This window comes from Tetranychus urticae, chromosome 2, assembly GCF_039701765.1.
Source record: "Tetranychus urticae isolate SD_2017Ah chromosome 2, NJAU_TeUrti_SD_1.0, whole genome shotgun sequence".
Taxonomy (NCBI): domain Eukaryota; kingdom Metazoa; phylum Arthropoda; class Arachnida; order Trombidiformes; family Tetranychidae; genus Tetranychus; species Tetranychus urticae.
Window position 1 is genome coordinate 7,019,705 of NC_142959.1, and position 19,272 is coordinate 7,038,976.

The following is a 19,272-nucleotide window of genomic DNA, read 5'->3' on the forward strand; positions in this document are numbered from 1 at the left end:
TCTTGATTCCTAATAAGAAATGTATATTTTTTACGTGACTTACATCCATGTTTTTTACTTTCAATTGTATTTCATCTTATTAATCAATTTACTCTAAACATGAATCATGTTGATTAACAGCAAATTCAAGCTCATCATTTTGTGTCTACCTTGAATAGTTAATTTTGTGGAGGAAAAAGTCAATCTTAAACCCAACTAACTAGTCAAGAGTTATAACTTTCGCTATTGGATTTTGTATATTTTCAATTTTACTGTGTAATGTGTTTACCATCTGATCTTTAATGTTGTGTTTAAAAACTGAATCCAAATAAATCAATTGTAAGGTCAACTGAAAAGGAATCAAATAATCGATTAACTTTTCTTGTTGTTAATTAATATAAACCATCATCATCATCATTATTTTGGTCGATGCTTGGTTTAACATTCATAAAAGCCAAAGCCTATTTATAGAGAGACAGTTAAAAACAAGGAAAGCAAAAGCAAAAAAATATCTCCATGTTTTTCATGAGTTCACTTGAGGTTAAATTCAGTCTTTTATGTGGTCAAACTTTGTTTACACTGTAAGTTTTAATTAACTCATTAATAATATACAAAAATACATTATAACAAAACAACAACAATAATCTTTACAACAATTGAAACTTTTCAATTGAAAGAGTTAATAATACTCATGAAAAATGATGAAAGTTGACTAGCAAAAATTGTAAAAGTCAAAGTGAAAAGTCAGTGAAGAGCAAAAAGAACACAATTTTTAAATACAAAATTGATCAGATTAGTCTGTTAATGACAATTTTTTTTCAACTTAAATTATCATACAGATTAGATATTGGATGAAATATTGGTTTGACAATTCAGTCATCTATGATATTTAATGGTGTTCACATGAAAAGTAATAGTTCAATTTAACATTCATTACTTGCAACTTCCCATTACCAACCAGTGTTAAGGTTATTGAAATAATTTAACCTAGAAAATGATAATTAAAATAATAGATAGCCTTACAGTTGAAAGTTGAACATTATCACAGTGAAAAAGGGTATAAAAAGATGAATAAAATGGTCGACTAAGCTTAAAAACAACGTTTAAACCAGATAATACATTAAGTCCAAAAACCCATTGAAAGGAGTACCAGTTTTTTTTCGGTGCAACATTTTGATAAAAGATGATTAACATTTCCAAAGATGATTGTGATTAATTAACCATTGTGAAGTGCATTTGTGACCCAAAATAATGGATTTTCCAAGAGAACCAGAAAAATCAACTTCAACCCAAACCCAATTGAAACCTAAAAAATTGCCAATTCAACTTCAAACATTAATGTGTTTGGTAAAATAAATATTTAAAATCATTTCTAATGATAATTAGTTGAAACTGTGACCATTGGTACTGACAAACAAATAAAAGACAATTTGAAACCCAAAAGTGACCAGAAATGAACCAGAAAATATCCAAGTTTATTGATCCAACATTATTGGGTGAAGAAGAGCAAGTCAATAATAAAACCAAGATGATGATGATGATAATGATACTGTCCTTTCAGGATGAAGATGATAATTATTATATAACCAAATATAATAATTGATGAATACAAATGGGTTTTGAAAAGACCAGAAATGTGTTAACTTAAATAACTGAAAGTGTTATCATTTATTCACTCTGCAAGTCAACAAATTGTAATCATGATGATTGTTCATTTTCAACCTTATAATATGATAATAGGAATATTATGTCACAATTTATGATGTTTATTATTTACCATGAATGTGAAAGCTTAACAATTGCCAAGATTGACCAGAAAAGGAACCAAAAAAAAGAGATGAAAGATAAAAGATGGACCAATTGATGTAAATATACATTAAAGTAAAAAAGACGATAAAGCGAAAGGTTCCCACTGAGAAACATTTACTCAGTGATGATGATGATAATCATTAAGGTAACCCTGTTGAGTTATAAAAGCTGAAATGATCTGAAAATGAACCAAATTTTGATGGTCATTCAATAATTATACACAATTGAATGTGTATCACAATGTGTATTGTTTTACTTTTGCTCATTCCTGGTTTTATTTGCAACCAGAAACGAATCACTTTCATCATCTTTTTTCAACCTGATTTTGGTACATTCAAGAAATTGATTTCAATCAATAAACTGAATCAATTGCAACCTTCAATGCTGTTTAACTTACCATCATTATCATTATGAAGCTCTTGCCAGTAAAGCCAAATCACAAGAAAGAAAAAAATGTTTACGATTCTCATTTGATTGCTATTCTGGTAACAACACAAAATCATCGTAATAACAATGACAATGACGATAATAATAATAATCATATCAATGTTAGTCGACATTGGATAACATGTTTTATACTCAACAACAGGACAGCAAAAATACTTCAAGAGTTGACCCAAAAGGATAATGGGTTCATCTTTTTATCAAAAAGTGAAAAAAAGGTTGCAAAAAACATGAAGTAACCCAAAAAAAGGATAGAAAGGGATATTTTTAGTCTTTTTAGACACAATTTTCCTGTTTGCTTCCTTTGCAGCATTTTGTGGGTCCAGTTTTACCTTCTTGGGCATCACAAGATTGATAACTATGGATTTAAAATTGCAAATCCTTTTACTGAATCAACTCGAGAAAAAAACTCAACCCTTGGATCAATTCAGTGACAATAATTTTTGGACTTAAAGATGGTCCAAGATGATAATCAACCACCAAGAATGCCAGTCCAATGTTTACCAGAATCTAGTTAATGATCAAAATTAAGCTTTCATCTGAATCCATTAAATCTTCAACTTTGACCAGACTTTTGATTTTAGTCTATTCAAGTGAATCTTTGATTTGATGTAAAGTAAAAAATTGTGTGTTCATCTTTAAATCAACTTTAAAATTGTCCAAATATCCAAATGCTTTTATTTTACTTCAACTGATGTTCAATGAATTAGCCAAATGTTAATCAACCTTTGAAACTAATTTAAATGGCAATGTTTATTGAAAAATGTTTAGTGTAAAATGTTATTCATGTAAACTGCAATTGAATCATGTAAACCTTTATTTCAAATCAAATTCAACTTCAATCATGAAGTGATCATCATTTTTATGCAAAAATACACCAAAGTAATCCAAGTTGATTTGCAAATTTCAGGTTGACTCAAATTTAAAATTACAAACAAAATGGAAATGAAAAGCAAGAAATGTTCAAATGTTCATCAGTAAAGTGTCATCATTGATCAATTTCATTAAAATTTAATTAATTGCAATAAAAATGGCAAACTCGATTCAAATTAAAGTTTCACTTGAAATAAAAATGGACATTTTGACTCCAGTTGATACATTATAATCTTGGATTGATATTTTTCCTTCTCAACTCCCAGTGTAATAACCTATTTATAAACTGAATATCATGTGTACATTGTGATGATAAATCAATTACGATGGGATCGATATGATATTATCAGATGAGAGATAATTTTTTTGACAGAAAACAATAAACAAAATGTGATAACTTGAAAGGTTAACAAGTTTTACCGTGAGTTTCATTTCAACTGAAAAACTACAATTATAATTGCTACAAATTGTTCAATCTGAAGAGCCAAATTGACTCACCAAATTGACAGGTGATTTGATTGGAAATGAAACAAGTTGACTCCATTTGCCTCAATAATAAAGGCAACTTTTCCTGATAAATTGAATACAAGATTTCACCGAAAGATTCAGCAATAACTGAACCAAAATAGCAACTGATTGATTGATAATATAAATAACTGAAAATGGTTCATTTTTCAATTGAAAGTGTCTTTTGGAGAGAAGCAAAATTTCAAAATGTCACAAAGTTGTTCAACATTTTTTGTGTGTCTGAAATGAAAAGACATCATCATGAAAACATTGTTGAACAATTTACGATAATTGGAAAAAGAGTTTTTTTCATGGAAATGTTATTTTACTGTAAAATGCTTTACATCACCTTTTCACTCCCAGTTGACTGGGACTTTCAACAGGTTTATCACTTTATTATCAAGCTTTGTGTGTGCTATTAATGCTTTTTAATTGTTCAATTGTTAGGATTGAAATTTAATTTGATGATTGATTGAATCAGCAAAACTTATGCAGATAAATAAGATTACCTGATGATATTAACAATTGTTAATGAGTTTACCATAAAAATGTCAACATATCAAAGTGACTCGTAACAATAGTTATTCATGAAATATGATAATGAAAATTACCTGAAGTAAAGTGATAACATTTTATTACTTTTGGTCTAAGAATTGGGTTTTTTTTATTTCGCCAGTTTTTATTGTATCATAAATAGCTTAGTGATTAAGGTTGGATGAAAAGTTGACATTAATGATTTGCCATTCAATTTGATTAGCGATTCAATCGATTTTCTTGTGGTTCATCAATTATTTTGTTGCAACATAAACACCAAAGTTTCAGGAGATTCAATTGAATCTACTTTTGAACCACATTTTTGGCACAATAATCGATTGTTTTACACACAAAAGCATTTATTAGAGTCACGAAATAGTGCGGTTAAAAATCGATTTTTATGCATCGATCATTAAGGTAAATATCGATTTTTATCATTACCAATTCCCGATCATTAACGATTTAAATCGATTGTTCCGCAATCGGCTAGAACGAAAAGTTATTCAAAAATTTAGCTAAATATTTAGATTCCTTTTGATCGAGAGAAATGACAGTAAAAATCGATTTTTGTCCAGTCGAAAATTCGATTATAAATCTGAAATCGATTATTAAATCAGTCAACAGTTTATGTTGTTAATGGTAAGTTGTTATTAGCTGAGGATTTAGTTTAACCTCCCAGGCTTACAGGGAATGATAAAATGAAAAAAGGTATAATTCAATAGCGAAAATTAATGAAGATTTTTGTTTCATCTTTTCATTTACTTTATCAACCTACGACTCAATTGCAAGTGACCAACAATAGCTGTAAACAATTGAAAGCTGACCAAATAGCATTGTAAATTTCACCAATAGTCATCAGTGCTTGTGGGCATGAAACTGTTTACCTTGACAAACCTTTATCAAGACCAATTGTCCAGAGTTTATATTATTTTCATTAATACTGTCCAGTTTTCCTAATTAAACCTGATATCAGTTGATTGATCGCTTTGAATATGAAACAGATAACTGACAACATTGAAGCAAATACAAAGCAAATGCATTATTTTTTGTCACTTGCAAGTCAAACAGCTAATTAAATGCATCCAAATTGATACGCTTTATTTATTTATCGGTAAACATTATTTTTAGCTCTTCATCAACTTCAATATATTTCATTTGAACAAGTTGAAATATTTTTTAATCACGAAACCCATTTACATTTGACATTTGAACATGAAAGGTTTCACTAAACTTGAGCTCATCAACTTTATTGGTCCTCTGATTGCAACCATTGAACAGTTAACCATGGGAAAGGGTTAATGGTTCAATTTATGATTTGCATTGAATCCAAAAGAAAAGGCAAAAAAGTTATCTTAAAAATAACCAGAAAAAAAGTCAGGTAATTGGCTCAAGAATAGCCTTAGGATGAGAGTAAACTTGAAATAAACTCGCAATGAAAAGGTTTATATGCTTATGAGGTTATCGGTTTGGCTTTTATGAGATAAATTGACAATTGAATACATTTTGCATTTGATAAGTTGATTGTGATTCAGTTGAGACTTTCAATTTACAATTAACTTTAAACATTATTAAAGTTGCCAAAACAAAAGGCTTTAATTAACCTGGCAAAGTGACTTTGATCAGTCAATGATTGACATAATTAGAGCCTTAAAGACTAACTATTGGCTCAAGATATTCAATTTTTTGGCTTCACTTTACCTTCCCTTTCCTTGGCCAACTTAATAACAAGTGAAATCCCTTCCAGTCAATTGTCTTTAACAAGTTTATCTTACAGATTATTTAATCATCTTAACAGTAATCAAGTTCAGTGTTCATTTTCATGATGAAAATTGAAAAGCAAACTGTCAAACAACACTCTAGAGGCTTTATCATACCCATTATCAGTCTGATCAGCCTCACAGATATTAGATAAATTAGTAAATTTCAAGGAGGAAAATTGATGGTCGAGATAATTCTGTTTAGTAGAAAAGTCAACAATGATTACAATCTTGAAAATTAAACATGTTTGCTCATTAATTAAACTGTCGACCAATTGGCGAGCCAATAAAACAACAATCGAATCTGAAGCTTATTCAGTTAAGTGAAAATGAATCAATGAATTAAAATTTCCCTCCAACATCCGTTATCATTGTAAAGGGATTGAAGGATAAAGCAAAATAATACATTTTTAACTTGTTTAGCCTGAAACCAAATGGAAATTTTCATCCCTCTTTTCATGATACATGTGATTTAAGTGTATCAAGAAACTTCCGATTCGTTGATGGTCCATTGTTATGAAGCTGAAAACCATGAAAATAGCAGTAATTTTTTTCTTCCCTTTTCTATCAGTTTCTCGAGTTAAAAAATATTGATGAATCTGAGTAAACAAAAGGGTGAAAAATTTACTCCAACATTGAGCTTTCCCATGCAAATGACTTGCAAGTTAACCTAATCTTGAAAAATATGGGTTTTCAGGTTTTACTTATTTTACTCACTCAGAAACAACATGATGGAAAGTGTTTCTCATTCAATGCTTCAATCATTATTATTATTATCATTACTATACAAAATAAACTCCCTGTAGCCATGGAGGCAGAATCTTATTTTTACCATGAAATATATTTTTCCATCTTCTCTACTTTTTTTTATCAAAACTACTTTTTCTCATTTTCATTCTTATTCACATTTCTTATTGTTATTGTTCAAGTAAAGGCAAAAAACCTTTTCTCCTTCAAAGTTAATCAACTTTCCAAACGAATCATTCAATTGATTGGTTAACTCTATGGTTGATTGTTAAATCATTTCAATCATCTTTATCATCTTTATCATCATTCTCATCATCATCAACGACAACATGATCATGAGTATCATCTGTAACAATAATAACAATGGAAAGGCTAGCAAAGCTCATCAATCATTTTCAAAAAAAGATGGAAAATATTTCTTGTTTTTAGGCTTTCAAGTAAATGTAATATAATGCTGTAAAAAACTGTGCAAAGCCCAAAAAATATGGCTCCAAACAATTTTCACTCCCAGACACAATTAATTGTCAAGTTGAAAATAAAAGATAATAAAGTTATTAAACTTGTCATTAACACTCTCATAATTTCATTTAAGATAACAACTGTGGTTGATGATTTTTCTTAAAAAATTTACCTTTACTATTTAATAGCACTGATAATCAATTTTCAAAGATTACGTTCCAATAAATGCTTATTAAATAAATTATTTCATTTTAAATATCACACCAAGAGCGATTTTCTTCATTACTCACATTCAAATCTTATTTTATTTCGTCAGTTGACGACTAACTCATTATAAGAATTTGAAAAAAGTTTTGAAAAAAATTTTTACTCCCTTTCGTTGTAGACGATTGCTTGAAACTCTCATGAATCTGCATGAAACATTGAATATTTCAAGCACTTAGACTGGTGAAATTTATGCGAAAAAGTACGACGATAGACAAGTATTTGATAGGTTAGGTAACGTTATGTTAGATTTTTAACAATCTAAATAAAAATATAAATAGACAATAAATCAACCAATAATGCCCATTCCAAGCTTAGACTTCATTGCTTTAGCTCAACTTGGAAGTACAAAATTTTATGTTCACAGAAAGCGATCACAAAAAGTATCTGCTAAGTTATCACTTGTCTGGTCATATTTATGGTGAATGCATTGCTTTTAAGTGAGCTAGTCATGCCTAGCATTCAGATCATTATCAGACCTAATCAACAAACACTTCAACTTGGCATCTGATCTGTTTACTCAGCAATCTAAATTTTGGTCATTATTTACTTTGAGAGCTCTTTATTTCATTTTAGTCTTTATTACAAGCAGAAAAATTTTGCCCGATGATATTGAACTATTTATGATGTCTACACGTACCATATAGCACGTACACAAGATTCATTACTCAATATTATTAAGAGTTTTATGCATAAATCAATCGATTCCTTGGAATTGCAAAAAAAGTCTGACAAAAAGAGTAAATGAAAGGCAAAAAATTGAATAAATCACTAAAATCTGAATGCTTGAGTAATGCTCCACTAATAAAGACAAAAAATATTGATTGGAGGCAGAATCTTCATTGACATTCTAATTGATTATTTTAGTGATTACGAAACTGATCATTTTGAAACTCATGAAACATTGGATGCACACTGAATAAGTGAATATTGCACAAACTGGATTCAAAAAGATTCAACTTGTCTGAACAAACACAGAACATCTAAGACAAAGACTTTACTGATTGGTTGAAAAAATAGCGATAATTATCCTTTTACACTTTTTATGACCTATTAAACGATTTTCACTTCCATTTCCATTCCCTTTCACCAAGCTCATCACCATCATTACTATCATTACTCCAGTCATCATATGAATTTTATTCATTCATTTTCCCTTCTTTTTTTTGTTCCATTCCTTTTTATTCCACTTTTTGCAATTGTGATTCTTTTCATTTCACTATTTATTTCCACTTGAAGTAGATTCAAATAAAAAAAGAGCAGAAATCTAATCACTTTGGATACACGAGTTGGCGTTTTGAACATTCCCAGTAACCAGGGAATACTCTGATTTGGTTAACTAAATGCCAAGACAGCCAAGCGCAAGAAGAAGATGAAAATATCTGCACTTCTTACAACTGAAGAGAGCAAAAAAACTCTAATTTCCTTTCTTTTTATTTCATCTGTAACCATTTTCATCATGATTGTTCCATTCATGTTTCCCTGTGACATGAGCACAGCACAATCACAACCTTTATCAGAAAGCATGAAACGAAGCATTAAACTGAACAGAGAAACAAAACTTAAATTTTCATGAAAAACTTGCATTTAAAATTACAATTTACATTTGAAAGTTGGAAGAACCAGAAAAAACCCAAAAATGTTGACAATCATTTGTACCTTAAATCAAAGATGTTGAATTAAATATCAATCAAGCTGATTATTTATTAACCTTACAACATGTAACATGAATTGTAACAAGTAAAATGTTGAACAAGAAACAAAAGCCAGACTTGATTTACACACATTTTAAGAGGTTAATTAAGATCATTTATTAAGACCTTTTCCAGTTGCCTTGTTACAGTCAATAACAAGAGCATCAATGAGTCTCAATCCCAGTGCATCCCAACACATTCCTTGACATTCCCAGTTTTTCTGGAGGAGAAAATTTTCTTGAAACCTTTTCTTTCATGTTTCCATGCAATTTACTGGACTTTCTGTTAAACAGTTGAAAACTTGGTTCCAATGTTTCACAATGTCAGGTTAATCTTGACCTGGACTTGTCAAGTTGACATTTTCTGTGACAATTGAAACTCCAGTCTCTGTCTTTGTTTTCTGTCTCTCTATGGATATACACTACTTGACATTGATCTATTGTGTATTTAATCATTGTTCATTGATAAATCAATGTAATCATCTTCAGTTTTCATTACATGTTACATAAGAACCCAAAAGACACAACAATTCAAACAGGCAAAACTGGCGACATTGATTGATCATAACTATTACCTCTAATAACATCATTTTATCATTTTCATTATTATTGTCAGGGCAATAACACAGGTACAAGTAAAAGGTTAACCATCAATTGAAACGAATTTTGCATCCAAAAGAATTCGTTTTTTTTTTGTTCAACAATTTCATCCCTTTTTTGATACTTCAAATGTTCTGTAAACTTTTTTTGTGCAAAAAAAAACGAAATTCAAATATAAATATTGGATAAACATTTTGCACTCTGTTATTTATCATGTAAAATACTTGTGAAGTAAAGCTGATTTCACCCTTTGTAGAGTCGTAACAATGTTTAGGATATTTTGAAACAGTCTCAATAAAAGGTAAATAATGTTGCCATCAAAATGATTAACTAATGTAAACATTAGGGAAAGAGTATTAAAATTCAATGATAATTATTTCCCTCATCTTGATGAGTTCATGAGAGTTAAGATGGACAGTTTTGTGCATTTTGTAAAATACGAGAGATGCATTTAACTGGTTAAAAACTGGTAATTTGATGAAGGTTTGGGTGAGTGTTTGGATAATAAGTTGCACTTTAAATGATCTTTAATGCTACTCAGTTTAATATGGTAATTGGTCTAATAATTTTGGTTATTTGGGTTGTTTTATCCCATAAAACAAAAGCATATTTTGCTAAATAACTGACTTGATTGATTACTGTGGTGACTGGAGTTGATTTGATTCTGTTAACAGTTCCAAGTCAAACACAAATTGACTTTATTCAGTTTTTAACTTTACACGTTGACTGTGACATTCAGGTCAAAAGCAAGTCGAGAGAACAGTAAATCAAAGCCGGTAATAGTAAACTCTCCACTTAATTGTGATACAATGATTAAACTTGGAAGCGACTAAATCGATAGTAAACAGTAACTTGTCAGGCAAAGTCGATGCAATTCAAATAAAATTGTCTTTCAGTTGATCAGTTCAGCTATTCAAGTTGTAGGACTCGAAGGTTTCCTTTAAAGACCTAAATAACTTGCCTGGTTCAATGTTCATCATGGATGATTTGGTTATTTTAATTATTCCAGGGAATCTTTGAATAAATCTGTATTGATGAGACTGTTGAATAAAGTCAATCTGGTTCAAATAAACATTTAATCCAACTGCAAATTTGACTTCACATTGAACTTATTTATTTTCATCCTGTCAGCCAAATAGTTAAAACAAACGAGTTGCAATAAAGATTCAACTGAATGCTACTTTTAATGTTAATTTTTCAATCTATTTCGACTTTTTCCATTGATTATTAACACACTATTCAACCGCTTTGGCTATTTCAATATTAAAACATTGTAATGAAACAAATTGGCTTCTGGAAACATTAAACGTTTAACTGGCAGTTTTGAACAAATTAAAATCATTTTGTTGCTTCGATTGTGAACATAAACTGTTTTAAAATGATTTCATTTACACTGTTACACATCTTTAAGGTTGCGTGTCAATGGATACTTGACTCGTAACTTGAAACTTTCCAGCCATGTAAATGGTCACAAAATGAATAAATTATTCAATGTAAACTTGAGCCTGAGTGTGTTTCATGTCAATTCAATTTAAATTTTCCTCTTCACTTTCAAAGTATACTCAAAATGTGAAGCAAACCATTTAATTTTCAAGCAACCTTATTATAACAAAATACAATCAAGAATAAACAAATACAAATGTAAGTGGAAAATGAAATTAAAATGAAACTTGAACAACCTCAACAGTTTGAATTTGCTTTGCAAAGCAAAAACAGTGCAACAAAAATATCGAAAGCAAAATGTATCCAAATGTAGAAAAACTGTTTAACTGAGGAAAAAGTCTTAAACCTGAATGATTCCAATGAATAACATGGAATCAGTGTAAATCAAATTGATGATCAGTCAACTTTTACCTTGTTTTATTTGCAGAGAATCGTTCTTACCTTTTCTGTTTTACAATATTCATTGCAAGTAAAAGCAAGATGAACATTATCAATCTTTGAACCTTTTACCAAACTTGGACCAATAACTTTTGCCAAATGACAATTTGCAGTTTGATAAATATCCTCATGTTCATACAATGCAGTTAATTTGCAGGGAAAATCTGTTCAGCAAAGTAATAATAATGATAATGAAACGTCACAGAGTTGCAAGGTAAACACTGGAAGCGCAAAAGGCACTGATAATAAATCAGTTTGATGGTAAAGCAAACAGAATGCAAATCTAAATAAATCAGGCAAGATTTAAATGATTAGAAAGGTTGAAAAAGGATAAGAATGGGAATGAAGATGAATTGAAACAAATGCAAAGAGTATCTAAATAAAGTCAATGAACAAGGCAATGGCTTTTCACTTTTCAAAGGTTGATCTTCGCCTTCAAAAACATCTTCAAAATGGTTTCATTAGATGCACTCCAAGTGAAGTCAAGGAAATATTTGTGGCTACTAAACGTTTCCATTCAATGTTGATCCACTTGATCAGTCTTGGGATTGGGTTTATCTTCAAATTATGAATCCATCTCAGTCTCATACACTAAACTCATTTTATTATCAAACTATTGATTCTCTGGCTTTGTTTCAAACTCTTCATTCCTCAGATGATTTGATGTACTTTTATTCAGTATCATTTGCCGTTTATTGCTTTACCCATTATCATTGATCTTTTTTGCTCCAATTTTGCCTCAACTTTCCTTTTGTTCAATCACTTTTTATGATTCTGTGTTCATTGGCAAGTTACATTTTCCTGTTTGTTGATTCTTCCAGTTCAACTGAAGAGTCAAGAGTAACAATTGTTGTTATACTTGGATTTTAGATGAAAAATTGTATCTAATATGATGCCAATAATGTCCAAGATGGACAAAGTACAAAACAATTGACTAAGTCAACTGAATTGATGATTACCAATGAAACAACTTTACCAATAATTGATTGTCAATTGATGAAAAAAAAGTTGAAGGTGAAATTGAAGCGAAGCAAAATAATCTGTTTCAAGTTGAAAGTCCATTAACGGTGAAATGAGTTGAAAATTGAAGACTCGTTTCAGCATCGTTATTATCATCATCAGGTTAAATTGTTTCATGTTTTGCTTTTCTGTAGCATCATAAAGGTAAAGCATGAAACAAGGAACAAAAACAAAAAACCTTTTCAATGTTGATTCAGATTGTGATTAACGTTTGGGTAAAAATGAAAGTTAACTGAAAATTGAATGGTTATTGTTTTAGATTATCATTTTAAGCACATCATCAGTCGGTACAACAGAATAATCATGAATCTTGAGGAGTGAAACAACATTTCCTTTCCATTTTGTTCTCCACTCTTCTGCTTAATTCCCAATCTTATATTACCTGAATCAATAGTCATGATGGTTAAGAAGGAAGGCGAAAGAAAAGAAAAGAAAAAAGATTCTCATGTAATTCAACTGAGATTGTAACAACATTTCAATCGATTGATTCAGTATCATCATCATAATCATCAACATCATCATTGCTTTATATCAACTATCAAATAACCAAAATAGGAAACATTATTCTGATGAGAACTTCAGTGTTTACCAGAAGAAAAAAATGCTTTTTAAACTAAACTTTTTGTTCCTTTTCGTTTAACACTCATTAACCATTTCAACCTCAATCAACTTGATCAACATAAAAACCCAAATTGAACCTAATCTGACCAATTGATTCCATTCATTATTCATCGACATTAAGATGCCTCAAAACAAGCTGTTATTGGTGATTAAGATGAACCCAGTTTAGCAAGATGAAGGTTAAAATCGTAGTCAAACTGAATCACACTTTACCTTTGACTATTGTTAAACAGCTAATCAATAGCCATGGTGAAATGGAGTGAAACTAAGTAACTGCTTTCATAATTATTAAGCATAACAATCACTCCCTGCAAGTGAGGAATGTTTTTGTTATTTTAAATGATATGTTGAAGTGATAACTATCGTTCATCATTTAGTTAACAAGTAAACCCACTTAAGTTAAAACTAAGTTTAACATTTGATTTATAAATATAAATGGTTATCAAAAGGGATAAAAGTTTTCATGTGATTTCAAGCAAAAGTAAAGAGTGAAATAATCAGCAAGAAATACTAATATTCAAAGAGCAAAAGGAAAGGGAAGGAAAGTCATTTACTTTACCATTCTAATGATAATCATACTATTAATATGATAATCAAAAATAAAGTCTATTAGATTAAAGAGGGAAAAATATTTGCAGTTTCATTGAAAAACATAGAAATGTTTTTATTATTATTGCAGTTATAAACTAAATTAACTTTAGATCAACAATGAAAAAGGTAAACAATTAGTTGCTCAACCAAATGCTAAGGTTTCTTAGCCTGGATTTAAATTAATAATTATCGATTTTCTGATCAAAAAACATTGAACAAAATTGATGAAACAAGATTCCCATTAATCCAAAATCCAAGCAAAACAAGCTTGAAATTCATATCAGTGATCAGTCTTGAATTGATTGATTGGTCAAATTAATCGTTAAATCATTCCCTTCTTTCACTCCAAGCAGTTTTAAGACAACAAAATGTAAAAGTTAAAGATTAATCATTGATTCCTTTGATTTGAAACAAATGTTTAGTTTTTAACAAAATAATCCGAAAAATTGACGCAAATGTAAAGGTTGACAACTTGAATTGACTTGAATCCATTCATCAATTTATATCGACAGTTTTAGACTAAAAATAGATGATTGGGATTCTCATCTCATTTCATGACGATTGACCTTTTCTGATTTGTTTTGATTCCGTCTCACGAATAAAGATGATCTTGACTGAATTGCAATAACTTGGATTCATTATTGGTCTTGTTTTTTGTCAAACTTGACATTAGTTGCTTTAATGAAGAGAATCGCAACTATTAACAATCATTTATTAATAACAATAATGGTAACAATGAAACATTATCTGCTAATTATCTTGCATATTTTGTGTGTTCTTTTGTTGTGGTATTATTACCATTTTCACCATTACTATTATTGTTATACCATTCACGTCAACCTGGCAAGAAACCATAAATTAAAAGTAAAAATCCATTTTTTCTTGCTTCCTCTCGGCTTACATTGTCAAACCTAATTAAAGGTACAACATGAAGCTACAGTGTGACACTTTGATAGGCTATAAATATATCAACATTCATCTCAACATTTTATAACAGGATAATGTAATAAATGCTGATAACAGCAGGAACACTGAGAAGGCACAAAGAACCTCGCAAATGTCATTGAAACATTGATAAACTTATTGGCCAACTTATGCGGTAATTGTATTGAACCAGAAAAGGATTTTGGGTTAAACTTGAATGGCTTTTATATTACATTAGATATTGCATGGAATCGGGAAATCATTGAAAATTAATATCGTTCCATTATCATGAAAATTTAAATGTATTCTATCGATTATCAATGTTAACCTTTGTATCATTTACATGTTCATTCCAAAGACAATTCTTCGTCTTCTTCTTTGCATTTTAAAATTAAAATGAACCTTTTGTATTGCAAATAAAATAATGGTTTTAATGGAAGGCCATTTAAATTGAGAAAAGTAAATGAAATGCTGAGCAAAATAATCTCACCTTAACACAAAACCATTAAGAACGATCAAAATTGTCTTTCATCAGAATCATGTAAAAGCCATTGAAAAAAAGTACAAACAAAATTGACAATATTTAGGTTAAAGTGAACATTATATGTCAAGAAAAGATGAACCCAAATTTCAATATCGAATCAATGCATTTCAAATTCAAATTTATTATTGTTTAAATCTTTCGTTCAAACAGCAACAGTAAATGTTCAAAGCCTCAAGTTTAGCATTCTAAGTTCAAATACCAAATAAGGATCCAAATATTGCATCTCAAAATATTGTCAAGTGTTCAACCTCAAAGGCTTAAAAAAGCATGAAAATTGAAATGATCTTAAATAATTAACTAGGAATTATTAAGAAAGTTAAACGCATTTGAAAAGCTTATATTTTTGATATAAATGGTTACACAAATTATCCAGACTGTAGATTGTGATCAACTTAAATCCATGAAAAAGAACCAAATTTTCTTGTTTACCAGAAAACCTAAAAAATTGCCTTTTCAGTCTTATTCAAACTCAATTGAAGGATAAATATTTTGATTGATGATTGAAGTGTTCGTTACAAAGTTTTCAACATCATGCTTTACTTCATTTACTGATGAGTATAATAGCTCGTAATGCATTCAATAGACTAACTTTCAGTTCTCATTGCCCATTCAAAGTAATAAGTTTATTTCATGTCTGACTTTGAGTACTGGAATGAAGTTTTCATTGAATGACAATTTTAATTTCTTGAGTTATAACTTGACTTTAGTCTATGCAAGTTTCAACAGCATAAAGTACGTTAACTTGGAGTCTTTAGTTTAGTTATTATTCAATAAGATTTAATAGATTCTTAAAATTTTCATATTAATGAACAAATTGAATTGTTTCTGGTTATTTAAAATTTCTTTGTTCCAATCGAAGTGATATTCATTATTTTCATCGTCTTTTCTTGGTAAAACCAAATGGAAATTGAAATTTATTTGATTACCAATTGAAATTTTATTAACTTTTCCTTTCATAATAAGAAAGTTTCATTATTGAAATTTTGAAAACTGGAAATATGTAAAGAAAGAAAATGCAATTTACAATTTCGAGCAAAAATTTACCATTCAAGTCACACAATGTTTTATTTGAGGCAATATTTCTTGCAATTCCTAATCAGTTGAGAAATTTCATCAAAAACATTTGCAAAGTTCATGATGAATAGAGAAGAATATAAATTTGAATTAACCGAATTTGCGGTCAACTTGAAGTTCTAAGGAAACTTGAGTTACGATGAAATGCTGCAACATTTTGATCCCAAAGAAACTGACCAGATTTAGTCGGTAATCTTTTGACCAAAATCAGTGGATCAATTACACTGAAACTCAATCAAATGACAATAATTCGCCAATGAAAATCCATTTTTCATTTCATTTTCTGACAAAATGATTGCATTTGATGAAATTCAATTTTCATTCCAATAGCAAGTGAATGATGATCATGATGAAGACATCAAAGATTATCACAGATTCAACTTTTATAATGAAAAATTGAACATCAGTTGACAGAACTGAAGTTGAGTTTATAATGATCAAGGATAAAGTCGAGATTCGATTCATTTTTGGATCACAATTTGCGTCGAGCATTTTGAAGGCAACAAATTGTTTTTGCACTTCATTGAACTCAAACCAAATTGAAAAATGTTTCAACAAGCAAATGTTTTCAAACTCAGAGTATCATGCAAGATTATACTGGAACATCATTATTCTTCTCTGTGAATATCTGCTGAAAATGATATTCAATTTTGACTGTCGACTTTTCAAAAATCCATTGTTTGATCAATAGTCACAATCGATGAAACGTCGAATTACCTGATTATCTTTGATTAAAGTTTCACTTTTTTCGCTCTTTTTGTCTTCTCTTGCAATTCTGGTTGATGGATATTGATTCTGTCTGGTTGTTTAATATAATTTAACTTGACTTTAATTGGTAATTTGACTTGATCTGAGCTGAGTTCAATTGTTGAACAAAGTCACGTCCAAATTGAAGTACAGAATGAAACAGAAAAAAGGAAAAAATGAAAACTCAGAATTAGGTTGACGTATGATAATGGTTCAATGATGATATCATGTTGCTATTAATCTGGACTCAAATTTTCATCCATTTTAATCACACACAATTAAATTGGATCAATAGTTTTCCTCTCTATTCTCATTTAACTAATTAACTTTTCATTTCCTTTTTTTCCCTCATTTCTCTATGCAATAGAAAATTTTAGTCAACTTTAATGTTCACTGGCGACTGACGATGAAACAAAAATTACTCAAGTTGGAAATTGATTCTCTTCGATAATTTACATTCTTCTGGTTTACGGGTTCGACATAGTTAACAATAAGCAACAGGAAAACATTAATCTTGATATGAAGGTAAGAAAAGCTCACTTTCATGTAAAGTTCATAAGTATCAAATGATCAAACCAATTTTTAGAACAGCATCTGAACTTCTGAAAACTTATTTGTCTGCTTTTGGAGCCGAAAAAATGAGAATACCTCTTTGGAACCTCAGAAAGAAACTTATCAAATCCTTAGACGAAAGGAAAAAGAATACAGAATCTGAGTTTTGCGATGTGTGCATTGAACAGCTCAACGAAAGATTCTAAGAACTGTTGAAGGAAAAATCAGAAAGATAATCATTCATCTCTTACATTGTCGCAAGGGCAAACAAATTTTCAAGAACTTCAGGAATCCCAAAATAGAAACTTATATTGGACGAAAGCTTAAGTTGCAAAGTTGGGACAGCGAAAAAAATCGTAATATTTAAGTTCTTGTTCAGCTTCGAATTTTCTTATTCATTTATTTCTGTTGAGAACTGAAATATTAAGGTGTCAAACATATTTTACAGTTCTATACGTTCATGTCAGAACTGACGGAATTCTGGTGAATCAAGTTATCCTCGCTACGTTTTAATTTCGACTTCGAATAGATAACATTTTTAAACCCATTCGAAAATGCACAGCGAAAAAATCGTCAGATGTCTTTTTGAACTCCGAGTAGATTTTTTCCTCTTTGAATGAATTTTTCCGAAACATGATAGACACTTTTCGATTATTTTCTTCTAAAAATAAATTGACTTTTCGTTTCCAAAAGCTATATAAAGTAAAAGTTCTGTCAGTTTCTTTGTGGCCAGACTGATTCAGAAGAGGACTTCATTTGTCCAACTTTTCTTGAAAATATCTAAACTCGAACCAAGCAAAGTATTTTCTGGTTTCGTTTCATTTAGAAGTGATTTTAATGGGAAAAGTTTGGTAAATGTAATCAAAGGAAAGTTGATATCAATTGTAATATCTGAAACTGTTGTTGAACTCCCAGTGAATCCACAATTTGGTGGACAGAAAACAGAAAATGATAACAGTTTACACAAGGTTAAGGCTAGTAACACGAGTAACATTTGCTGAATGATTTGTGTGAAACAATTGAATTCAATTGTTTGCTTTTGTTCATCCAATCATCATGATAACAATGTATAACAATTGTTTTTTTTATTACCGTTATTATAACAAAACGATAGCCTTGAATAAAGCGTTAATGTTTCATGTTTGTTCATCATGAAGTAAAAAAGGAAAAAAGAAGCAAAATATCAACAATAAAAAAAAGTTGATATCATTTCATGAGAGAAGCAAAAAAGTGTTTCAATTTTGTGCTCACTGAACACTTACCTGAACCTTTCACAATACAGATTAATATATCATTATTATTATCAACATTTCAAGAAAACTTTTCTCATCCTTGTTTGTTTGAGCTTTGTTTCGTTCAACACCAATCAATTATCTTTGCATAAAATGTCTATCACCATTTATGATGGAAATGAAATTCTTGTTTGAATCAACATTCAACTTTGTTTCAAGGTAACAAAAAAAGTTTCATAATCCTTTTAGCACAATATTCATGAGCCGAAAGCACACAAACCTCACAAAATATCATCGCTATTAGCATTGCTATTTTTATTGATTCATGCTCTTGGAGTGATAAATCTTTGTGTTGCTTCTTGAGATGAAAATATGAGAGTTGACGTAAATTAATATCAGATAATCAAGTGAATGATAACT

At 29.7% G+C, this 19,272-nt stretch overlaps 1 protein-coding gene across 1 annotated transcript in view; it reads left to right on the forward strand.

Annotated features, from left to right (window-relative positions):
* Positions 1-19,272, forward strand: part of Calx (sodium/calcium exchanger 3) — a 57,227-nt gene that overhangs the window by 1,942 nt on the left and 36,013 nt on the right. Inside the window, exon 2 of the mRNA XM_015933729.3 lies at positions 17,436-17,593. The gene's annotated coding sequence lies outside the window, so the exon portion shown is untranslated. The remainder of the gene's footprint in view (positions 1-17,435; positions 17,594-19,272) is intronic.